This window comes from Primulina eburnea, chromosome 1 (genome assembly GCF_022965805.1).
Source record: "Primulina eburnea isolate SZY01 chromosome 1, ASM2296580v1, whole genome shotgun sequence".
Classification (NCBI taxonomy): domain Eukaryota; kingdom Viridiplantae; phylum Streptophyta; class Magnoliopsida; order Lamiales; family Gesneriaceae; genus Primulina; species Primulina eburnea.
Window position 1 is genome coordinate 15,751,079 of NC_133101.1, and position 21,302 is coordinate 15,772,380.

Genomic DNA, 21,302 nt, shown 5'->3' on the forward strand with positions numbered 1-21,302 from the left:
TTACTTGATCATGTGATAAATATAGATCTGAGAATCTAGCTGGGAGTAAGTGGGAATTGTCAAAAAGTTTCAAATATTAAGGACTTTGTCTTCAAAAAATTAATTTTTTTGAGAAGAATCTTCTGAATTTTTTTAATATATATTACATGAACAGTTGATGCTATGTTTCCATTATTTTATGAATCCCCTGATATTATCTAAAAGCGACACGATTGCAACTGTTTTTATATTTTTTAAGGCTCAACATGAGATTCTAATTAAAAATAATATAACATTATGAAGTACTTGTGCTTTTGATCTTAAAATATAGGATTTAAAAAAAATGATTTTGGAAAGTTTTTTTTTTTTACTTTTTTGACATTTCACAACTCTGTCGGCTACTAATGCCCTTTGACTTCATGTTAACAAAATTATTTGTTTCTTTATCTCAATCTAACTATATAATTATCGAGTAGGTCTCTTGTGAGACGGTATCACCAATCTTTATCTGCGAGACGGATTAACCCTACCGATATTCACAATAAAAAGTAATACACTTAACATAAAAATTAATAGTTTTTCATTGATAACACAAATAAGAGATCTTTCTTACAAAATACGACCCGTAAAATCGTCTCACACAAGTTTTTGCCATAATTATCTTCACGAATGAGATTTGAACTCAAGATTTCGTGATCTCGGATACTCACTCTTATCACTAAGTCAAGATATATTTAAAAGGTGGAAAGTATTTTGACATTTCCCTTCTGAAATTCCATGTTCACCCTTAGGACTTTCAAACGAAATTCCAGGTGGAATTTGTTGGATGCAATAATTGTCTTTACATGGTAGAGCGATCGAACTATGGTGTTTGAGCTGTTGTGCGATTTAAAAGATTTGAGTTGCACCATTACCACCAGCTATAACTTTTGGTAAAGCGGTAAGCACTCGGTCCTACAATTGGTATCAGAGTCAAGGTCATGAGTTCGATTCCCATTGATTGCAAGGAGTGCAATTATCGAGAGGGAGATTGTTGGGTGCAATAATTGTCCTTGCTTGATAGAGCGATCGAATCATGATACTTGATCTGCTGTGTGGTTTAAAAGAATTGAGTTGTATCGTTACCACCAGCTATAACTTTTACTAAAGCGTTAAACACTCGGTCCTACAGAATCGTTGCATATGTAAAAGTGCTGATAAATAGATTTGGGAAAGCTCGTACGTTGACTTGAACGATCTCAAATATAATATCCTGATCTCAAACCCAACGAGTTTTGGGAAATGTTCTCCAATTTCTTGACAATTCTTTAGCATCTCAATGTTTAAAATGCATAAAATTAAAGCTTTTTTTTTTTTTTTTTTTTTTATGTTACATTGCGGATTAAGCCCCTTGTTGCAATAACAAACAGTATATCACATGGGATGATCCCTCGTAACTATATATGAAGGTCCATTTATTGAACGAAATATGCTTCTTCATTTTATGTAACATTTCATGGCACATAAATGCGTGTGTGTATATATATATATATATATATATGTTTGTGTGTGTGTGTTTGGAAATGCTTAAAAAGATATGTATTTTTCTTTACAAATTTGCATATCATAGTATAACTGCCCATTGATAGGGTTTTTTTAACATAAAAAGTACTAAATAATTAAGCGGATAATTGTGTGAATTAGATATAAGTATTGTGTATAGTGTTTTAACATTTTAACACATCATGCAGTGGAATAATTTAATTTAACATACAATTACTCTTGATAAATAAAATAAGATAGAATTAATCATGCACAAGTGTACATTATACTTATGCAATGCTTCATGGACAAAAAACCACTAGAAAATATTGTTAATTTACACAAAAAAATGTTAGTGAGTAAAAAAAATCTAACTCTTTTAACAAAATCAGAAAAATAACCAAATAACAACGAATGCAACTTCTGTGAAGTCAAATTTTTTTTTCATGAACAACACTCTAATCAGTACTATGATTAACTGTTGTGTCTGCTTATCTTCAACATTCAACGTCAACACAACAATAAGCATGGGTTTGAGCACTTGATATCTTCGAAGTAAACAGCCAACTCCCATGCTTGATCTCAGGTTGTGTCTGTATTCATTCATCAATCGCAACATCTATTCACTCTTATTTCTAAGCTCTATTTCTCCTAAATCTTCTTCCTTGAATAGATACATACAAAATATAAAAATAAGAGTTTCATTATGAATCAAACTCTTGTAAATAAGAATATAATATCTAGATTTATTACAGATCTTATCATAAGTATCAGTAAACAAGAAAGTCAAAAATTTATATTTTTAAGCTCAATATTATTCAAAAGGAAATCATTATATAATAAATTAAAAAGTGAAAAACTGGGACTTTATTTCTTAAAAATAGGGTAAAATATTTAGTGTGTGAAAGTGTCGGCAGAGGAAAGTTTGAAGAAGGGTTCGAGTGGAATACAATAATGATGGGGGCCATGGACTCATTAAGATTTCTTCACTAAAGTTGTGTGTGTCTTTTTTTCTTTTTCGGGCATATGCTAAAAAAATTGGTATTTTACAATAATGCTTGTAAATATATCATATGCACCATAGAGCAATAAACTCCTTCTATTTTTTTTTTAAATTAATAAATTATTTTCATTGATATGTGTTGAATAATGATTGAGATACTATATTATTACATTTTTTGTCATATATCATAGGTATGAGTTGTTAGATTACCACACCTACACAAGTAGTAATATTAATAGAGTACCCCCACTACATGCACATAATTCATTTCTAAATTGCAGTTATATATATATATATATATATATATATATATATATATATATATATACATACATATATACACACACACACACATATATATGTATAACCGCTGTTAGAAATGTTCACCTAGAAGATCATAGTTAATCTGCTGGTATAGACGAAGCTCTTGGGATTTTATCTGTTTCGGAGGTTGTAGGAGGTTAATCGATAGGAGAATGCATATTCTTCCTACAAATCAGTCGAACACAAATTGCAATCAAAATTGAATGCAAGTCGTCGAAATCGATTTCCACCTTCTTCTTTTTTTTTAGTCGGAATCGTTAATTTAAAACGATGCTCGGACTTAGATAATGGCGGTATTCAATTTTAGCTATTTTTAATTGGACAAAAACTTGTGTGAGACGGTCTCACGGGTCGTATTTGTGAGACAGATCTCGTATTTGGGTCATCTATGAAAAATTATTATTTTTTATGTTAAGAGTATTACTTTTTATTGTGAATATGGATAGGGTTGACTCGTCTCACAGATTAGGATCCGTGAGACGGTCTCATATCTTTTAATTGATACCTCTACAAAATCCAATTGTAACAATAATAATAAAATAAAAATAACAACTACCTAATGTTGATTACAAGTTATTGCGTTAGCTCTGAAGTTTATTTAGCATACACCGAAAGGTAGCGGCTACTAATTTCACTATCATAAAATAATAAAAAATAAATAATGAGAGGAAATTGAACTTCGAAGAATTATGTTTTTTTATTAAATTTTATTTTAATCAAATACATTGGTTTTTTTATTGTTAATTTTAATTTTTTTGTGGTAATATTGACATGACATTCAATTTCGATATGATGTTGAACATTACTAACATTACTGATAGACATGAATTTAATTGTGGCGATGCAAATAAAAACTAGCAAACCAGCAGCACTTTTTAAGAAAACAGTAGACTAACTAGAAATCAGAAGCTACTGGTCTTGCAAAACCAAAGCAGTATAAAGGATAGAAAAACAGAACCAGTAGAAGATGTTGCCTAACGTGACTACTTTAAATGTTACCATTAAAGCTCCAAGTACTAGTATTAATTGCAGCATTAAATACTATACGGAGTCATTTAATGCACTTTACCAAGTTTAGTATAAAACAGAACTGATTGTTTTATAGCTTTTATGCAGGAACCATTTTTGGTAATAAAGTTGATTCTATCAGTTATCTGAAGACATCTTCTGATTATGAACGTTGAACTCAGTCGCATATATATTCGTGGAACAAATCCTTACACGACACAACACTTCGCATAATATCTTTTCAAGAATCAAAGCTTTTACTCAACAGACAACCTCGAAATTCCTTGATCACTTAGAGTTCAACACAAAGAAAAGTAGCACACGCTTCATAGCAAAATATCTGATCTTTTGAAGATTTCATCTTCGAACTTCCATAAACAACTGCTGCCTACTGTTATTATTGTTTTTCCACTACTTCATCAGATTGTTTCCGCACATATTATTGTAATCTAGGTGAAGGTGTACGCACAAGATAAACTACTATCTCTAACAGGATTTTAGTGCCTCATCGAAAGAGAAAGAAAAACGAGTAGAGTTTATTCACCCCCCCTCTAAACTCAACTTCGATCCTCAACAATTGGTATCAGAGCGGGTTATTCTTGTTCGTGGAAATCTACAACAGATGGCACACTTTAGCAAGATCCCTATATTTTCTAAGGAAGATTTTGATGATTGGAAGATTAGAATGCAAGCTCATCTTGCAGCACAAGACGATGACATGTGGTATGTCATCACAGATGGTCCATTAAAAATATTAAAGCCTAACACAGCTGTTTCTGTTACTGGAGGAGGACCACAGATGGTTGAAAAATCAAGAAGTGAATGGACCAGCGAAGATAAGAAGAAGGCTAACCTTGATAATGCTGCAAAGGATATATTGTATAAAACTCTCGACAAGAACACCTTCAGTAAGATCAAAATGTGTTCTACTGCAAAAGATATTTGGGAAAAGCTCATCCAGATATGTGAAGGAAATGAGCAGACGAAAGAAAACAAACTGTCTGTAGCAATGCAGAAGTTCGAAAATCTAAAAATTAGAGCTGGTGAAACTCTAAATGAGTTCGATGAAAGATTCAGTAGCTTGGTAAATGAGCTAACAGCTCTGGGTAAAGAGCATAGCAACAGAGAAATAGCTCTCAAGGTGACGAGAGCCTTACCCAGAGAATGGGATGTTAAAACAATGGCTATGAGAGTGTCCAAAGACTTGAACAAGTTGGAACTGCACGACTTGTTTGCAGACCTGAAAGCTTACGAGTTCGAATTAGAAGTAAGAAGTGGAGAAGAGCCTTCAAGTCTACCTACCAAGGCTCTTGCTGCTACTGCTACTGCTTTTACTGATACTGCCACCACCTCCTCTACTGCAGCTACAGTTGTACCTCAAGCATTACCTACTGTGATCATTAACAGTACAATGGAGAAGACTGCTGAACAAATCAGTAGTGATGCTATGTCCTTATTTGTAAAGAAATTCTCCAGGTTCACGAAGAAGAACCATCGAACTTATCATGGTCCCAATCGCAACTTCAAGAAAGATTCACCATCTGGTGATATGGGATGCTTTAACTGTGGAAAAATAGGTCACTTCATTGCTGATTGTCCTAAACCAAAGAAGGATGACCAGAAGAGAAAGGATCACAAGAGGAATGACAAAAAGTCCAGAAGAGATCGAAAAGCAATGATTGCTGAAGAAAGCAAATCCAAATGGTCAGACTCCAGTTCTGTGTCATCTGATTCAGAAAGTCATTCCAGTGACAGTGATGCAGAAGAAGTTAAATGTCTCATGGCATACACTGATCAACCTCGACATCTGAAGAGGTATTTGATTTTGATTCTAACAAATTTACACGATCTGATCTGGTTAATGCATTACATGACATGGTAGAAGAGTATTCTAGACTTTCTCAATCATTCAAAGAAGTTAAGATCGAAAATCAGAACTTAAAGGATCAGAACAGTAAGTTAACTTGCTTGCAAGTAGACAGCTGTAATGATTTACAAGTTGAGATGAGTAAATTAAAAACGGAGAATGAAAGAGCAAAAGCAGATTACCAGAAGATGCTTTCTGAAAACCAGAAGTTATCACTACTGGTAAATGCTTGGAACAAGTCTTCTATTTCACTAGAAAGTTGCAAGAGTTACAAAAACAATCTGGAGACAGGTGTGGTCTCGGTTTTTTTAATAATGAAGGCACTTCTGAAACGAATACTAAGCCAAAACTGGATATGTGCAAAGGGAAGTATATTCACTTTGTGAAATCCAGTGTGGTACAGAAACCAGAAGTACCTACTGTTTCAGTAGAAAGGAATGTAAATCAGATGAACAGAAGAATGCATTATGGTCTGGGTTATGTTAAACCTAAGGAAAAAGTTGACTAGAGTTCTAGAATCATGAGAGGATTCAACTCAGGAAGACAACCTCCTATGAAGGTTAAAAATTACCAGTACTACAACTCTAAACCTGTTCAGAAGAGATACAGACTGGAAAACAGAAACAGAAGGGAGGAACAACATTTTAATATGTATACTGTTAGAAGTAACAGATCTTCGGTTGCACACACATATTTGGATACCCGAAGTACAAGGTCACCAAAAATTGTACGAACGTGGGTCCCCAAAGGACCGATAAGGCTTGGACCCAAATAGATTTGGGTACCAGATACTAAAATTTGTGTTTGCAGGAACAGCAGAAGAAAGCCGAAATCAGTAACTCTACATGGTATCTGGACAGTGGATGTTCCAGACACATGACTGGATAGAAAAACCTACTTTCTGAAATAGTAAGTTGCACTGGACCAAAGATAACCTTTGGAGACAACTCAAAAGGTAAAACCATAGGTAAAGGTAAGATTATCCATGGTAACATAACTATTAATGATGTGTTATTAGTTGACAATCTTTGTTACAATCTAATCAGCATTAGTCAACTATGTGATAATGGTTATTCTGTAGCTTTTCAGAAGCATTCATGTATAGTCGGAGATTCTGCTAAAACTATTGTGTTAACTGGAAAGAGAGAAGGCAATACTTACAGAGTCTCTTGGAACTCAAATCAAATCAATACTCCTACATGCTTAGTTGCCTCTCTTAGCAATAAACTCTGGCTTTGGCACAAGAAATTGAATCATCTGAATTTCAAGTCAATCAATTATCTCAAAAAGCAGAATATAGTTGATGGATTACCTGATATTAATTTTGTTAAAAATCATGTTTGTTCTGCTTGTCAGCTTGGGAAACAGATAAGATCTAGCTTCAAGAACAAAGATAGCAAATCAACTTCAAGATGTCTGGAATTACTGCATATGGATCTATTTGGTCCAATCCCTATCATGAGCTTAGGGGGAATGAAACATACTCTTGTTGTTATTGATGATTTTTCTAGATTCACTTGGGTCATATTTCTCGCAGGAAAAGATCAAACCAGTAGCCTCCTGATCAAGATTCTGAAAAGGATTCAAAATGAAAAATCTACTTCCATCATTAAAATCAGAAGTGATCGGGGTACTGAGTTCACTAACAAGTATCTTGAGTTATATTTGAATGAACAGGGGATTCATCATGAATATTCAGCTGCCAGAACACCTCAACAAAACGGAGTAGCTGAGAGGAGAAATAGAACTCTAAAAGAAGCATCTAGAACAATGCTAGCAGATGCAGACATTTCTCACCGCTTCTGGGCTGAAGCTATTAACACTGCTTGTTACACGCAAAACAGATCTATGGTCAACAAAAGACACAATCAGACCCCTTATGAAATATGGAAAGAGAAAAAGCCTAACGTATCTTATTTTCATGTGTTTGGTTGCAAATGTTTTGTACTAAATAATGGCAAAAATCATTTAACTGCATTTGACTCAAAATCAGATGCTGGACTATTTCTTGGTTACTCTGCTGTAAGCAAAGCTTTTAGAATTTTCAACAACAGAACTCTTAATGTTGAAGAGTCGATTCATGTTGTCTTCGATGAAGACAGCAGTGCTCCTGAAATATCTAACATGTCTGATTTAAGCAACATGCTAGACAGGATTCACATTGAACTGGACAGTGAAGATGATGTAGAAGCAAACATCAAGGATCTTCAATATCCAGAACCAGACATTCCGATAGTGGAACCAGATGTACAGACATTGGATATACCAATACCAGCAGAAGACACTCATGAACCTACTACTGGTTCCGTCGAGAACAATGTTAACATATCAAATCAGGAAGATATCCTTTTAAATCCTTTTATCTGGAGAAAATCTCATCCTCCATCATTGGTTATTGGTAATCCAGCAGCGCCTTTGAGAACCAGAAGGCAAATGATTAATGAATACATGCATGCTGCTTTTATCTCTCAGGATGACCAAAGAAAATTGAAGAAGCTCTTCTGGATCCTAGTTGGATTGAAGCTATGCAAGAAGAACTAAATCAATTCAAACGCAATGAAGTTTGGTTTCTAGTACCTAGACCATCTCACCAAGCTGTCATTGGAACTCGGTGGGTATTCAGAAACAAACTCAATGAAGAAGGCACAATGATCAGAAATAAAGCAAGATTGGTAGCTCAAGGTTTCAGACAAGAAGAAGGAATAGACTTTGATGAGACCTACGCACCAGTAGCAAGGATCGAAGCTATCCGAATATTTTTGGCCTTTGCTGCTTTCAAAATTTCAAAGTATATCAAATGGATGTGAAGAGTGCTTTTCTGAATGGTCTTTTACAAGAAGAAGTCTACGTCGAACAACCTCCAGGTTTTATCGATCATTTCTCACCTCATCACGTATTCAAATTACACAAAGTTTTATATGGTCTAAAACAAGCACCTAGAGCATGGTATGCCACCTTATCACAATTTCTTATCGATCATGACTTTACAATAGGAGCAGTAGACAAAACTCTGTTTACTTTAGTCAAGAATAAGCATATACTTCTAGTACAGATTTATGTTGATGATATCATTTTTGGGTCAATTAACCCAAATTGTGTGCAAAGTTTGGAAAATTGATGCAGGATAAATTCGAAATGAGTATGATGGGAGAATTAACATTCTTCTTAGGATTACAGATTAAACAACTGGATACTGGAATTTTTATAAATCAAGCCAAGTACACCAAGGAGCTTCTGAAAAAGTTCGGTATGGAAGCATGCTCTGCTGATTTTACTCCAATGAGCTCATCTATTAAACTTGATAAAGATGAAAGTGGAATTCCAGTAGAGGTAACCCAGTATTGCGGTCTTATTGGTGCATTATTATATCTGACTGCCAGTAGACCAGATATTATGTTTGCTGTTTGTATTTGTGCTAGATTTCAATCTAACCCCAAACAATCTCATTATATTGCTGCTAAACGTATTTTGAAGTACTTAAAAGGAACTCAAAATGTCTGCTTATGGTAACCCAATGATTCATCGTTAAATTTTATTGGATATTCAGATGCTGATTACGCAGGTTGCAAACTAGAAAGAAAAAGCACAAGTGGTTTTTGTCAATTTCTTGGTGATAGGCTGATATCCTGGTTTAGCAAAAAGCAGACTTCTATAGCCACATCTACTGCAGAAGCAGAATATCTGGCTGCTAGAAGCTGCTGCTCTCAGATATTATGGATTCAACAACAATTAAAAGACTATGAGATTCAAGCCTCCGAATCACCTATTTTCTGTGACAATACCAGTGCCATTGCAATCACCCAAAATCCAGTACTTCTTTCCAGAACGAAGCACATAGACATCAGACATCACTTCATCAGAGATCATGTGCAGAAAAAGAACATTCGTCTGGAATATGTTTCTACTGATCAACAAACAGCAGATATCTTCACAAAACCTTTACCAGAAAATAAGTTTTCTTATTTTCGAAACTCACTTGGTTTGATAGATTTAACTTGATTATTTATCATCATCTGTTATCTTGTCTTAGCTTTTCTTCTGTGGTTTTTTAGTTATTTATCGTATTTAACTAACAGTAAGTTATTTACAGAAAAGCAGAAGGGAAAGTAAAGTACGTAAACTGAAACTTTATTAGAAACCATTCCAGTACATTAAACAATGCAGAAGTAAGAAACAGTAGATCTACAAATGCTCTTTAACCAGAAGCATTACATTTAGCTTTTGTCTTCAGTAATAAGCACCCTGCAGTTTGTTTGCAAAGTACTTCAACAGGAATAAAGATTCCAGCAAAGCTTGAGTATAGAAAGAATCTAGCAAGCTTGGGTCTTGTCAGCACTAATGTATTATTAGATGCCTTACATGGCATCTTAGATGAATTCAGCTTTATCGATCAACCAGCACTCTCTTATTGCATTAGCATGCTTCTGGAAGGAATCGATGCTTGTTGCGTGTTTTCTTGATTGCTCGCAAGCGCACGACGTCAAGTTATAGTAAAATGTAATTTTGAGTACAAGTGTCGATCCCACGAGAAATGTATTTCTAAATTTATATTAATGCTTGTAATTAAAATAGTCTCGACTTTATTTAGAATAATCAACTGACAGATGTGTGCGTATCAATAACTGAATTGAAAATAAATTTACTTGTAGTACCAAACAGAGTTGAACAATGGAATAAAAGATCTAGAGGTCCGATTTCACGCAACTATCTACCATGTGCTATTTTGTGTAGCTATATTATAAATGTCCTTCTTATTCATTAACCAAGAATTCTATAATTATCTACTCCCTCTCCCGAGTGCTAAGTAGATACTAATTATCTAACAAAAGATTGTAACATCCCTGCCAACAATCTAAAATTAAATAACACAATAAGCACTAACTTCTTTTAATGGCATTAATAGCAACAGATGTCCTCCCGAACTATGTAAATACTATCAATGTATTTTTCCCTTTCTTGTTTATAAATTTCCTTTTCCAAGTGATAATTTATAAACATACAAATCATTCAAGATATGGCCAGTAAAATGAAAGCATTAAGATTGGAAAAATACAAATGAACAAGAAAGGAAACTTATATAGCATAAATCATAAATCTCAACACATGGTTTCTAGTTTTGTTCCATCATTCCTCTAGAATTAAGATTTAGTTCATAATAATACAAATAACACAACAACACATAAATCTTAAACAAGACATATCAAATAAAAGTAAAAATAAAGAAAGAAGAACTTAGAACAAGAGTTTTGGAGTTTATGAAGTTTTTGTCCAAAAGTGAGCAAGAACTTGTTGAAGAAGATGAGCTTGATCTTCAATCCTTTCCTTGTAGCCTCCACTCTTTTCCTTGCTCCTCAATATGACCTAGATGATGAAAAAGAGATCCTTTTATAGTCTAGACAGGATTCCCCACGTAGCACACCATTTTCCTCTACTTTTATTCAAAGTCCACAAAGTTTCACAATTTCCGGAATGATGTTGGTGCACGACCGTCGGTGCGGTAATAGGAGGACCGCGGGTGCGGTGTATGTTCGGCAGAATTCCTCCTGTTTAGTGTGTGAGACCGCGGGTGCGGTCCTTGCATGACCGCGGGTGCGGTCATGCTTCGGCATATTTTGTCCTTTGCACCTTCTAATTCATCATTATACTACTCCAAACTCTCATGTCTAAGCTTCCAAACTACAATAACAAAAACAACAACAAATCAAATAAAACCTGCTCAAGAATCACAAAATTACAATTTAAAAACAAGTAATAAAAGTACAATAAATTGCACTTATCAAACTCCCCCAAACTTAAGATTTTGCTAGTCCCGAGCAAAACAAAACAACAAGAACAAACAAACAAACAAGTCATGAAATATTTTGAAGAACTTGGCCTCAAGATAAATTTAAAACGTTTCATGCATTCACAATTCACATCAATTCAACCACTTGTTCATCCGGATAAAATCATGTGATCGGTTAATTCTCTAACTTCAAATTTCTTCAACCATGTTTAAAATCATTCTCAATTGATTTCAAATTTTTACAGACACATATCACAAGGTCTTTTTTTGTAAAGATTGGGTTCAAAGCAATATTCATTCAAGAAATGGATACCCAATAAATATTTGATGCAATGAGGTGTGTGTAAAATTGATCAAGATTATTACTCAATGAAAGTGTTTATCGATTGTCCATAGGCTAGATCCTCCCAATCACTCTCCACTAATATATTGGACAACTATGACTAGGTTAATAGGATTTTAAATGGTTGTAATGTTAGGCCTTGGTTCATGGCTACAAATAAAGATTAGGAGTTCAAATAAGGGACTAAATTGAATTTCATTTCTTTTTGCAAACTCCACTATTTTTTTTATCTCCATTTTTTCTTTATTCATTTCATCTCTTTTTCTCCCCTTTTTCTCCAACTTCATCAATATAAAATCATTCATTTTTCTTTTGTTTTCTTTTGTAGGAGAATATCACTTGCTTTAATCTTTTGAATTCTTACTCCCTTGAGAAGGTAGGAAATAATTGTATAAGATATTCAAAAGGTTGGTAATTGTGGGATACTTGAAAAAAATATTCGAATGGGGGTCTTTTACACATATTTACGTGTGCCATTCAAATTTATATAAGCTCAATGAGGTGACAAATGATAAATTAATTTTATTTGGTAGCTTGAAAGGCTCAATCGATCCAAAAATCACCTAAATCATTCCTAAATCATAATTTGTCCGTATTTCGCCTCGAGTGATGTTTGGATAGTTCTAGACAAAATCTCAATTCACCATCAAAGAGTAGAATCTAATCATCGTGAAAATGGTGTCTCAATGCATCAACCAAATACATATATATTCAAAAAGAAAAGTGCTTAGGTTCCAAGGAATTTCAAAAACACAATTCTTTGTTCATATAGGCTCAAAAGGGCTTCAAATGAATGTTTATGAACAATATAAATGGCCCAAATAAAATCAAAGATTGCCTCAATCATCTATGTGTTTGCAAAAATTTTATTTCAATATCAAATAAAAATCACAAGGTTTTATAGAAATTATAAGTCTCAAACTCACCAAATCTCATGATTATTCTCTAAATTTTTCAAATTGATCGATTAACATGAATGTAATGCATGACCTTTCTTTTCAAAATATTTTCATCATTGGCCAATTCATAAAAAAATTTCATGACTAAAAACACACAAAATAACCTAAATAAATAAACACACCAAATAAAATAAAATAAAGCACAAAAAATTTAAACACACCAAATAAAATAAACTAAATCTCCCCCAAACTTAAACATGTGCATCGTCCTCGATGTAAATAAGCATGATAAATAGGAGAATACACATACACTGGGCAACGACCGTCAGTGGTCATTGCCATCATCCTCATCTTCGTCGTCGTGGGGTGGTTGGAACTCCGGCGGGTGGTAAACGGGTGGCCACTGTGGAGGAGGTGGAAATGGATGACCAGAAGTGGAAGCAGATGGAAATTGCTGAGCCAACACCGATGTGAAATCCATCATGTACCCCATGAATGTATCGGTTCTATACCGAAACGCATCTATCTCTTGGCGTTGAACTCGCATGTCCTCTTCCAACATAGTCAATCTGTCTCTCCTGTGCCTTTGTTGCGGTGGTGGTTCTTGAGCCTGGGCTTGGTCACGTCTCTCTGCAGCTCTCCTATTGAATTCCCTTTCAGCTCTACGTGCTACAGCTTGGTCATTTCTGACTCCCACAAATGGTTGAATAACCAAAATTTGATTCTTTGGCTTCAACAACTCTTCATTCGTAGCCCAAGTAACTCCCGCATGTTGGCATAAAACAGTGATGAGAGAGGGGTGGATAAGTCCACTCGGAGAGTTACCTCTTGCATAGTCGAGAATCGAATTCTGAAGCAATTGACCTAGATCAATTGTCTTCCCTGTCATAATGCAAAAAGTGAGGATGGCCCTCTCCTTGATGACAGTAGTGGTGTGTTCGGTAGGCTTGATCCTAGCAGAAATGAATGAATACCAATGTTTCGCAACAGTCTTCAGATCAGACTTCGCTAGGCTGATGTGCACATCGTCCCTCATTCTCCATTCGGCTCCCTGTACACAAATTGTTTGAAGAATACTATTATAATCAACATGCTCGTTCCTGTATTCTTCATATTCGTCGTGCATGATTGCAGGGATACCATATAACGTGTTAATTGTATGTGCATCAAATCCTACCCATTTTCCTCGCACAAACACCGTCAACCGATCATACCTAACCTTGAGGTTAGCATAGAACTCCCTCACCAATGAAATGACAGCGTCCTGTGGCTGCCTGCCAAACTCCTCCCACTGTCGAGCCCTAAGCATTTGTCCAATTTCAGTATGAGGGGCACTAAGATCAAATCCCCTTTATTTTATAATGCTTTTATTCAAAATCTTGCCATATTGCTCCTCCGCCTTCTCATCATAAAACCGACTTGCATCGTAATTCACAGTTGATGAGGATGATGCACCCTGAGATTGTTTTCTTCTTGGAGGTATTGTATCGAACACCTTTCAAACAACAACTTCACTTCAACCCACTTCTCAAAACACAAGGATTCTTGCACTCCCCCAAACTACTAGTCACAATATCCACACCTTAATAATGTACACAACAATCAATCACAATATCCCCAAAATCAAGAATGTGCTTCACCCAATGAATTTTTCTTCCAAAGCAACTATCACCAACAATTTTCGAATTTATCAACAAATTTGCAATGAATTTGCTCACCTTGGGTGTGCTGAATTGTTTCTTGAAGAACAAAATCAAAGTTTCCTTCAAATTCTTGAAGAAATTTTCGAGCTCCTTTTCAACCCTAGGTTTGATGTTGAATTTGGTGGAAAGGAATGTGATATTTGATGGAATGAATGAAGCTTTTTCGGTTTGGAGTGGTAACTTTTGTTGAAGGAATATAAAAATTTAGTGTGAAGAGTGTTTGTTGGAGTGAAGATTTCGAAATGGAAGAGGGAATTGTGAGAAGTGTTCTTCGTTTATGTGTGTTTCTGCCCGATTCAGTCTTTAAAAAGGTCGACCGCGGGTGCGCTATATTGGAGACCGCGGGTGCGCTATGGTTTCGGCTGTGTTTTGTTAATCCTGCATTGCACGACCGCGGGTGCGGTATACTTAAAACCGCGGGTGCGGTACTTCTTCGGGGTTTCAGCGCGGGTGCGGCGTATGTTCGGCATCTCAGCGCATTTTTCAGTACAACTCGACTGCGGGTGCGCTTCAGGAACGACCGCGGGGGCGGTGTTGCTTCGGCACTCCTGAGCGCGGCTGCGGTGTGCTTATACTGCGGGTGCACTCCTGTTTCGTCAAAATTATTGTCTTCTCAAATTTTCAGTCCTGAAAAGAAAACAATTGGGATTCATTAAATTTTGGGAAGATATAAGCACACATTATATCAAAAATACACTACAAAAAATAACATGATAAAAATAAAATCAACACCGAAATCAACAATGCAAACAAGAAACAAAAAATTTGGGTTGCCTCCCAATAAGCGCTTGGTTTAACGTCATCAGCCTGACTACCATCAGTTTATATCAAGTTGATCCGCCCAAAGGAATGTTGTCAAGGTGCCTTACTTCATTTCCATAGTATGGCTTAACTCTTTGCCCGTTCACCTTGAAAGTCCTCCCATCACTGCATTTTAGCTCGATCGCTCCATGAGGATACACAGTCTCCACCAAAAATGGACCTGACCAACGCGATTTCAACTTACCAGGAAACAACTTTAGACGGGAATTGAACAAGAGTACTTGTTGTCCTGGTTTTAGTTCTTTTCGTACAATGAGCTTATCGTGCCACTTTTTGGTCTGTTCTTTATAAATCTTGGCATTTTCATAGGCTTCATTGCGGAATTCCTCCATTTCAGTTAATTGAAGTTTTCTTTCATCGCCAGCTGCTTTCAAGTCAAAGTTCAACTTTTTAACTGCCCAGAATGCTCGATGCTCCAATTCCATTGGCAAGTGACAGGCTTTACCAAAAACCAACCTATAGGGAGACATCCCAATAGGCGTCTTGAACGCTGTCCTATAAGCCCACAGTGCATCATCCAATTTTATAGCCCAATCCTTCCGGTTTGTATTTACAGTCTTCTCTAATATTTGCTTGATTTCCCGGTTGGATATTTCAGCTTGGCCGTTCGACTGAGGATGATATGCCAATGCCACTCTGTGCTTCACATTGTATTTAGCCATCAGTGAGTTAAAAATTCTATTGCAAAAATGCGTACCTTCGTCCCTTATGATGGCTCTCGGTGTTCCAAACCTGGTGAAAATGTTCTTGTGCACAAACTTAACTACAACACGAGCATCTTTAGTACTGGTGGCGATTGCTTCCACCCATTTCGAAACATAATATACAGCTACTAATATATAAGATTGACCAAAAGAAGGGGGAAAAGGTCCCATGAAATCTATGCCCCAGACATCAAAAAGTTTCACTTCCAAAATATTTGTGAGTGGAAATTCGTGACGCCTAGAAATGTTTCCTAACATTTGGCACCTATCACATGATTTCACTAAGATATAGCTATCCTTAAACAAAGTAGGCCAGAAAAAACCTGATTGCAATACCTTAGCTGCTGTTCTTGTTGCTCCAAAATGTCCACCATAAGGTGATGAATGACATTGTTCCAGAATTTTGTTTGCATCATCACCATCAACACATCTCCTAATCACTTGGTCAGCACATCTCTTATACACACAATGATCATCCCATATGAAAAATTTGATATCATGGAAGAACTTCTTTTTCTGATGGTGGTTAAGATCTGGAGGAAGAGTACCACAAGACAAAAAGTTAGCTATATCAGCAAACCAAGGGAGTTTAGAATTTACCTCAAACAGTTGTTCGTCTGGGAACGACTCATTGATAACTCCACCTTCTGTTCTTTCTTCCAGCTCTAGTCGTGATAAGTGATCTGCCACCTGATTTTCACAACCTTTCTTGTCTTTTACTTCAAAATCGAATTCTTGAAGTAGAAGTATCCATCGTATCAACCTGGGTTTGGCATCCTTTTTTGCAAACAAGTAGCGAAGAGCTGCATGGTCAGTGAAAACAGTTACCTTTGTGCCAATAAGATATGTTCTGAACTTGTCAAATGCAAACACCACTGCTAGCATCTCTTTCTCAGTAGTTGTATAGTTTTGTTGGGCTGCATTAAGTGTACGACTTGCATAGTATATAGCCTTGAACATCTTGTCTCGCCTCTGTCCCAATGCTGCTCCCATAGCATAGTCGCTAGCATCGCACATGAGCTCAAATGGCTCCTTCCAATCAGGCACTATCATAATGGGAGCAGAAATCAGTGCTTTCTTGATCCTGTTAAATGCCTGCAAACAGTCATCATCAAAAATAAATGTTGAATCTTTCTCTAACAAATTACATAAAGGTCTAGTAATTTTAGAGAAATCTTTAATATAACGACGATAAAACCCGGCATGTCCCAAGAAACTTCTGATCCCTTTCACATTCTTCGGCGGTGGAAGATTTTCAATTGCCACAACTTTGGCCCTGTCAACTTCTATTCCTTTAGCCGAAATTTTATGGCCAAGCACAATACCTTCTGGAACCATGAAGTGACATTTTTCCCAATTCAAAACTAGATTCTTCGCCTGACATCTCTGCAAAACAAGCATTAGATTTTGCAAAGAGTGATCAAAAGATGAACCGAACACATAGATATCATCCATAAAAACCTCCATTATTTCCTCAACCATGTCAGAAAATATGGCCATCATACACCTCTGAAAAGTAGCAGGTGCATTGCACAGTCCAAATGGCATTCTCCTGAAAGCAAATGTACCGTAAGGGCAAGTGAAGGTAGTCTTCTCCTGATCCTCCGGTGCTATGACAATCTGATTGTAACCTGAATAACCATCTAGAAAGCAATAATAATGATAACCACCAACTCTATCAAGCATTTTATCAATAAAGGGAAGAGTAAAATGATCTTTCCTAGTCGCATCATTCAGTTTCCTGTAGTCTATGCATACTCGCCAACCAGTCACTGGACGAGTTGAAATCAATTCATTGTTCTCATTTCTCACTACAGTTATTTCTCCCTTCTTAGGCACTACTTGTACTGGTGAAACCCACGAGCTATCAGATATAGCATAAATAACACCAGCATTTAGCAATTTTAATACCTCAGCCCTCACAACTTCTTTCATTGCTGGATTAAGCCTTCTCTAATGATCAACATAGGGTGAATATGATTCCTGCATCAAGATTTTATGCATACAAACTGTAGGGCTAATCCCCTTTATATCAGCAATTGTCCATCCTAAAGCAGATTTAAATTCCCTCAACACCCTCAACAATTTCTTTTTTTCAGTACAATTAAGAAAAGAAGAGATGATTACCGGATATGTCGAATTTTCACCTAAAAATGCATAACAAAGGTGACTTGGCAATTCCTTCAATTCAGGGGATACTTTTGGTACCTCTATACTTGCATCTTCAAGTAGCTCTACATGATGCACATCAATCTTTTCTTTAGGCACTGTATCGAGAGCAAGTAACTCCTCTTGCATGTCCCAATCATCTTCATCCAGCGTAGATGTCGATTCCAACAAGCATCTCTCCAAGGAATCTTTCGTCAATCTACCTGCACCAACATGAGATACACATGAATCAATTACATCAATACTATTACAAGTACTTACCTCATTTGGTTCTTTGATTGTGTTGTAGATGTTGAATATGACTTCTTCTCCACCTACTCTCAATGTAAGCTCACCCTTGTGCACATCAATCAAAGCTTTTCCGGTGGCCAAGAATGGCCTTCCAAAGATAAGAAGAGTGTCCTGATCTTCTTCCATATCTAGAATGACAAAATCAGCAGGAAATATAAATTTTTCTACCTTTACCAGAACATCCTCCACTATACCCCATGGATATGTAAGTGATCTGTCCGCCAGCTGCAGGGTAATAGTGCTAGGCTTCACCTCGCCAAGCTCTAAAATCCTGTAAATAGAAAAAGGCATTAAATTAATACTGGCACCTAAATCACATAAAGCTTTATTTATTCTAGAACCACCAATAACACAAGGAATAGTAAAACTCCCTGGATCTTTGAGTTTCTGTGGTAGTTTCCTTTGGAGTATGGCGCTACACTCTTCTGTCAACTTCACTGTCTCAAACTCATGCAACTTCCTCTTCTTAGACATCACATCTTTGATGAATTTTGCATAGTTTGGCATTTGCTCTAAAGCATCAGCAAATGGAATATTGATGTGAATCTTCTTGAAGATCTCCAAAAATTTGGCAAATTTCTCATACAATTTCTTCTTTTTAAACCTCTGCGGATATGGAAGAATTGGCTTAAATACCGGAGGTTGTTCAACTTCAACTTCAACTTTGGATCCCTCAGTTTCAACTTCTTCAACAGTCATCTCTTTCTCATCCTTCTCATTGGAATTTTTACCCTCAAGTTCTCTTCCACTTCTCAAAGTTACAGCTTTGCATTGCTCCTTTGGATTCACTTCAGTGTTACTTGGGAATTGACCCTTATTTTGATCTTTCAATGCATTAGCCAACTGACCAATCTGTGTCTCAAATGATTTCATTGTGGCACCCATATTTCCCATGTGAGTTTCCATGCCATCAAGACGAGATTCAGTCGTAGCCATCCTTTTACTCGATTCAACAATAAATGTCCCAACTAAATCCTCAAGTGAAGGTTTTCCTTCCCCCTTTGATGTATTGAACCCCGGTGGAGGATTCAATACATTCTTATTATTAGCATATGAAAAATTCTCATGATTTCTCAAACCAGGATGATAAGTGTTAGGGGGAGGTTTACCTCGATATCCTCCTTAACCACCAAAATTCCTATTGTTGATATAATGAGCCTCATCAGGAATATGTGGTTCTTCAGTAACAACCGATGCATTTTCAACTTCTGATGTACTAGCTTTATTCATTGCTGCAATTTGAGTTGTTAAAGCTGAAACTTGAGCGGTAAGTGATGTAATAGGATCTATGGCATAAATTCCAGCTTGCTTCTTTACTCCCGACCTTTCAGACGGCCACTGATAACTGTTAATGGTCATCTGTTCAAGCAAATCATATGCTTGATCGGGTGATTTGGCAAATATTGTGCCACCAGCTGCTGCATCAACAGTGCCTCTTGTTTGTCCCTTCAAACCATTGTAAAATAATTCCATTTGTACCCAATCTTCAAAACCATGGTTTGGACATCTCCTCAACAACTCCTTATACCGTTCCCATGCCTCATATAATTGCTCAAAATCAGTCTGCCTAAAAGTACTGATCTCAATTTTCAACTGTGCAGACTTTGCAGGTGGGAAATATTTTGCAAGAAACTTAGTTGCTAAATCCAGCCATGTAGTAATACTCCCCAAAGGAAGCGATTGGAGCCATCCTCTTGCTTGGTCCCTAAGAGAAAAAGGAAACAAACGCAATCGAATTATATCATCAGAAACACCATTTATTTTTACTGTATCAGTAATTTCAAGGAATGTTCTGAGATGTAAATGAGGATCTGCAGTAGCGGCTCCCCCAAACTGATTCTGTTGAACCATGTTTATCAATGCAGGCTTGAGCTCAAAGTTGTTTGCATTAATAGTTCCTCGTGCTATTCCCGAATAATGAGCATTCAGTACCGGCCTAAAATGATCTCTGATGGGTATTGCAGGGGGTGGATTTTCATTATCTCTGTTTTCAGCCATTGCTCGAATCTCTTCTCTTCTTGCCTTTCTTAATCTTCTTGCGGTTCTTTCGATTTCAGGATCAAAGATAAGCAAGTCAGGATTTTGCGATCTTCGCATGCGCTGTCAAACAAAGACAATAAACAAATCAATGTTCAATGTAATACAATAAAAACAACTCTAAATTAAAATCTAGACTAATTGGTAACAATACTAATATAAATTCAAATTTGACAATTCCCCGGCAACGGCGCCAAAAACTTGTTGCGTGTTTTCTTGATTGCTCGCAAGCGCACGACGTCAAGTTATAGTAAAATGTAATTTTGAGTACAAGTGTCGATCCCACGAGGAATGTATTTCTAAATTTATATTAATGCTTGTAATTAAAATAGTCTCGACTTTATTTAGAATAATCAACTGACAGATTTGTGCGTATCAATAACTGAATTGAAAATAAATTTACTTGTAGTACCAAACAGAGTTGAACAATGGAATAAAATATCTAGAGGTCCGATTTCACGCAACTATCTACCATGTGCTATTTTGTGTAGCTATATTATATATGTCCTTCTTATTCATTAACCAAGAATTCTATAATTATCTACTCCCTCTCCCGAGTGCTAAGTAGATACTAATTATCTAACAAAATATTGTAACATCCCTGCCAACAATCTAAAATTAAATAACACAATAAACACTAACTTCTTTTAATGGCTTTAATAGCAACAGATGTTCTCCCGAACTATATAAATATTATTAATGTATTTTTCCCTTTCTTGTTTATAAATTTCCTTTTCCAAGTGATAATTTATAAACATACAAATCATTCAAGATATGGCCAGTAAAATGAAATCATTAAGATTGGAAAAATACAAATGAACAAGAAAGGAAACTTATATAGCATAAA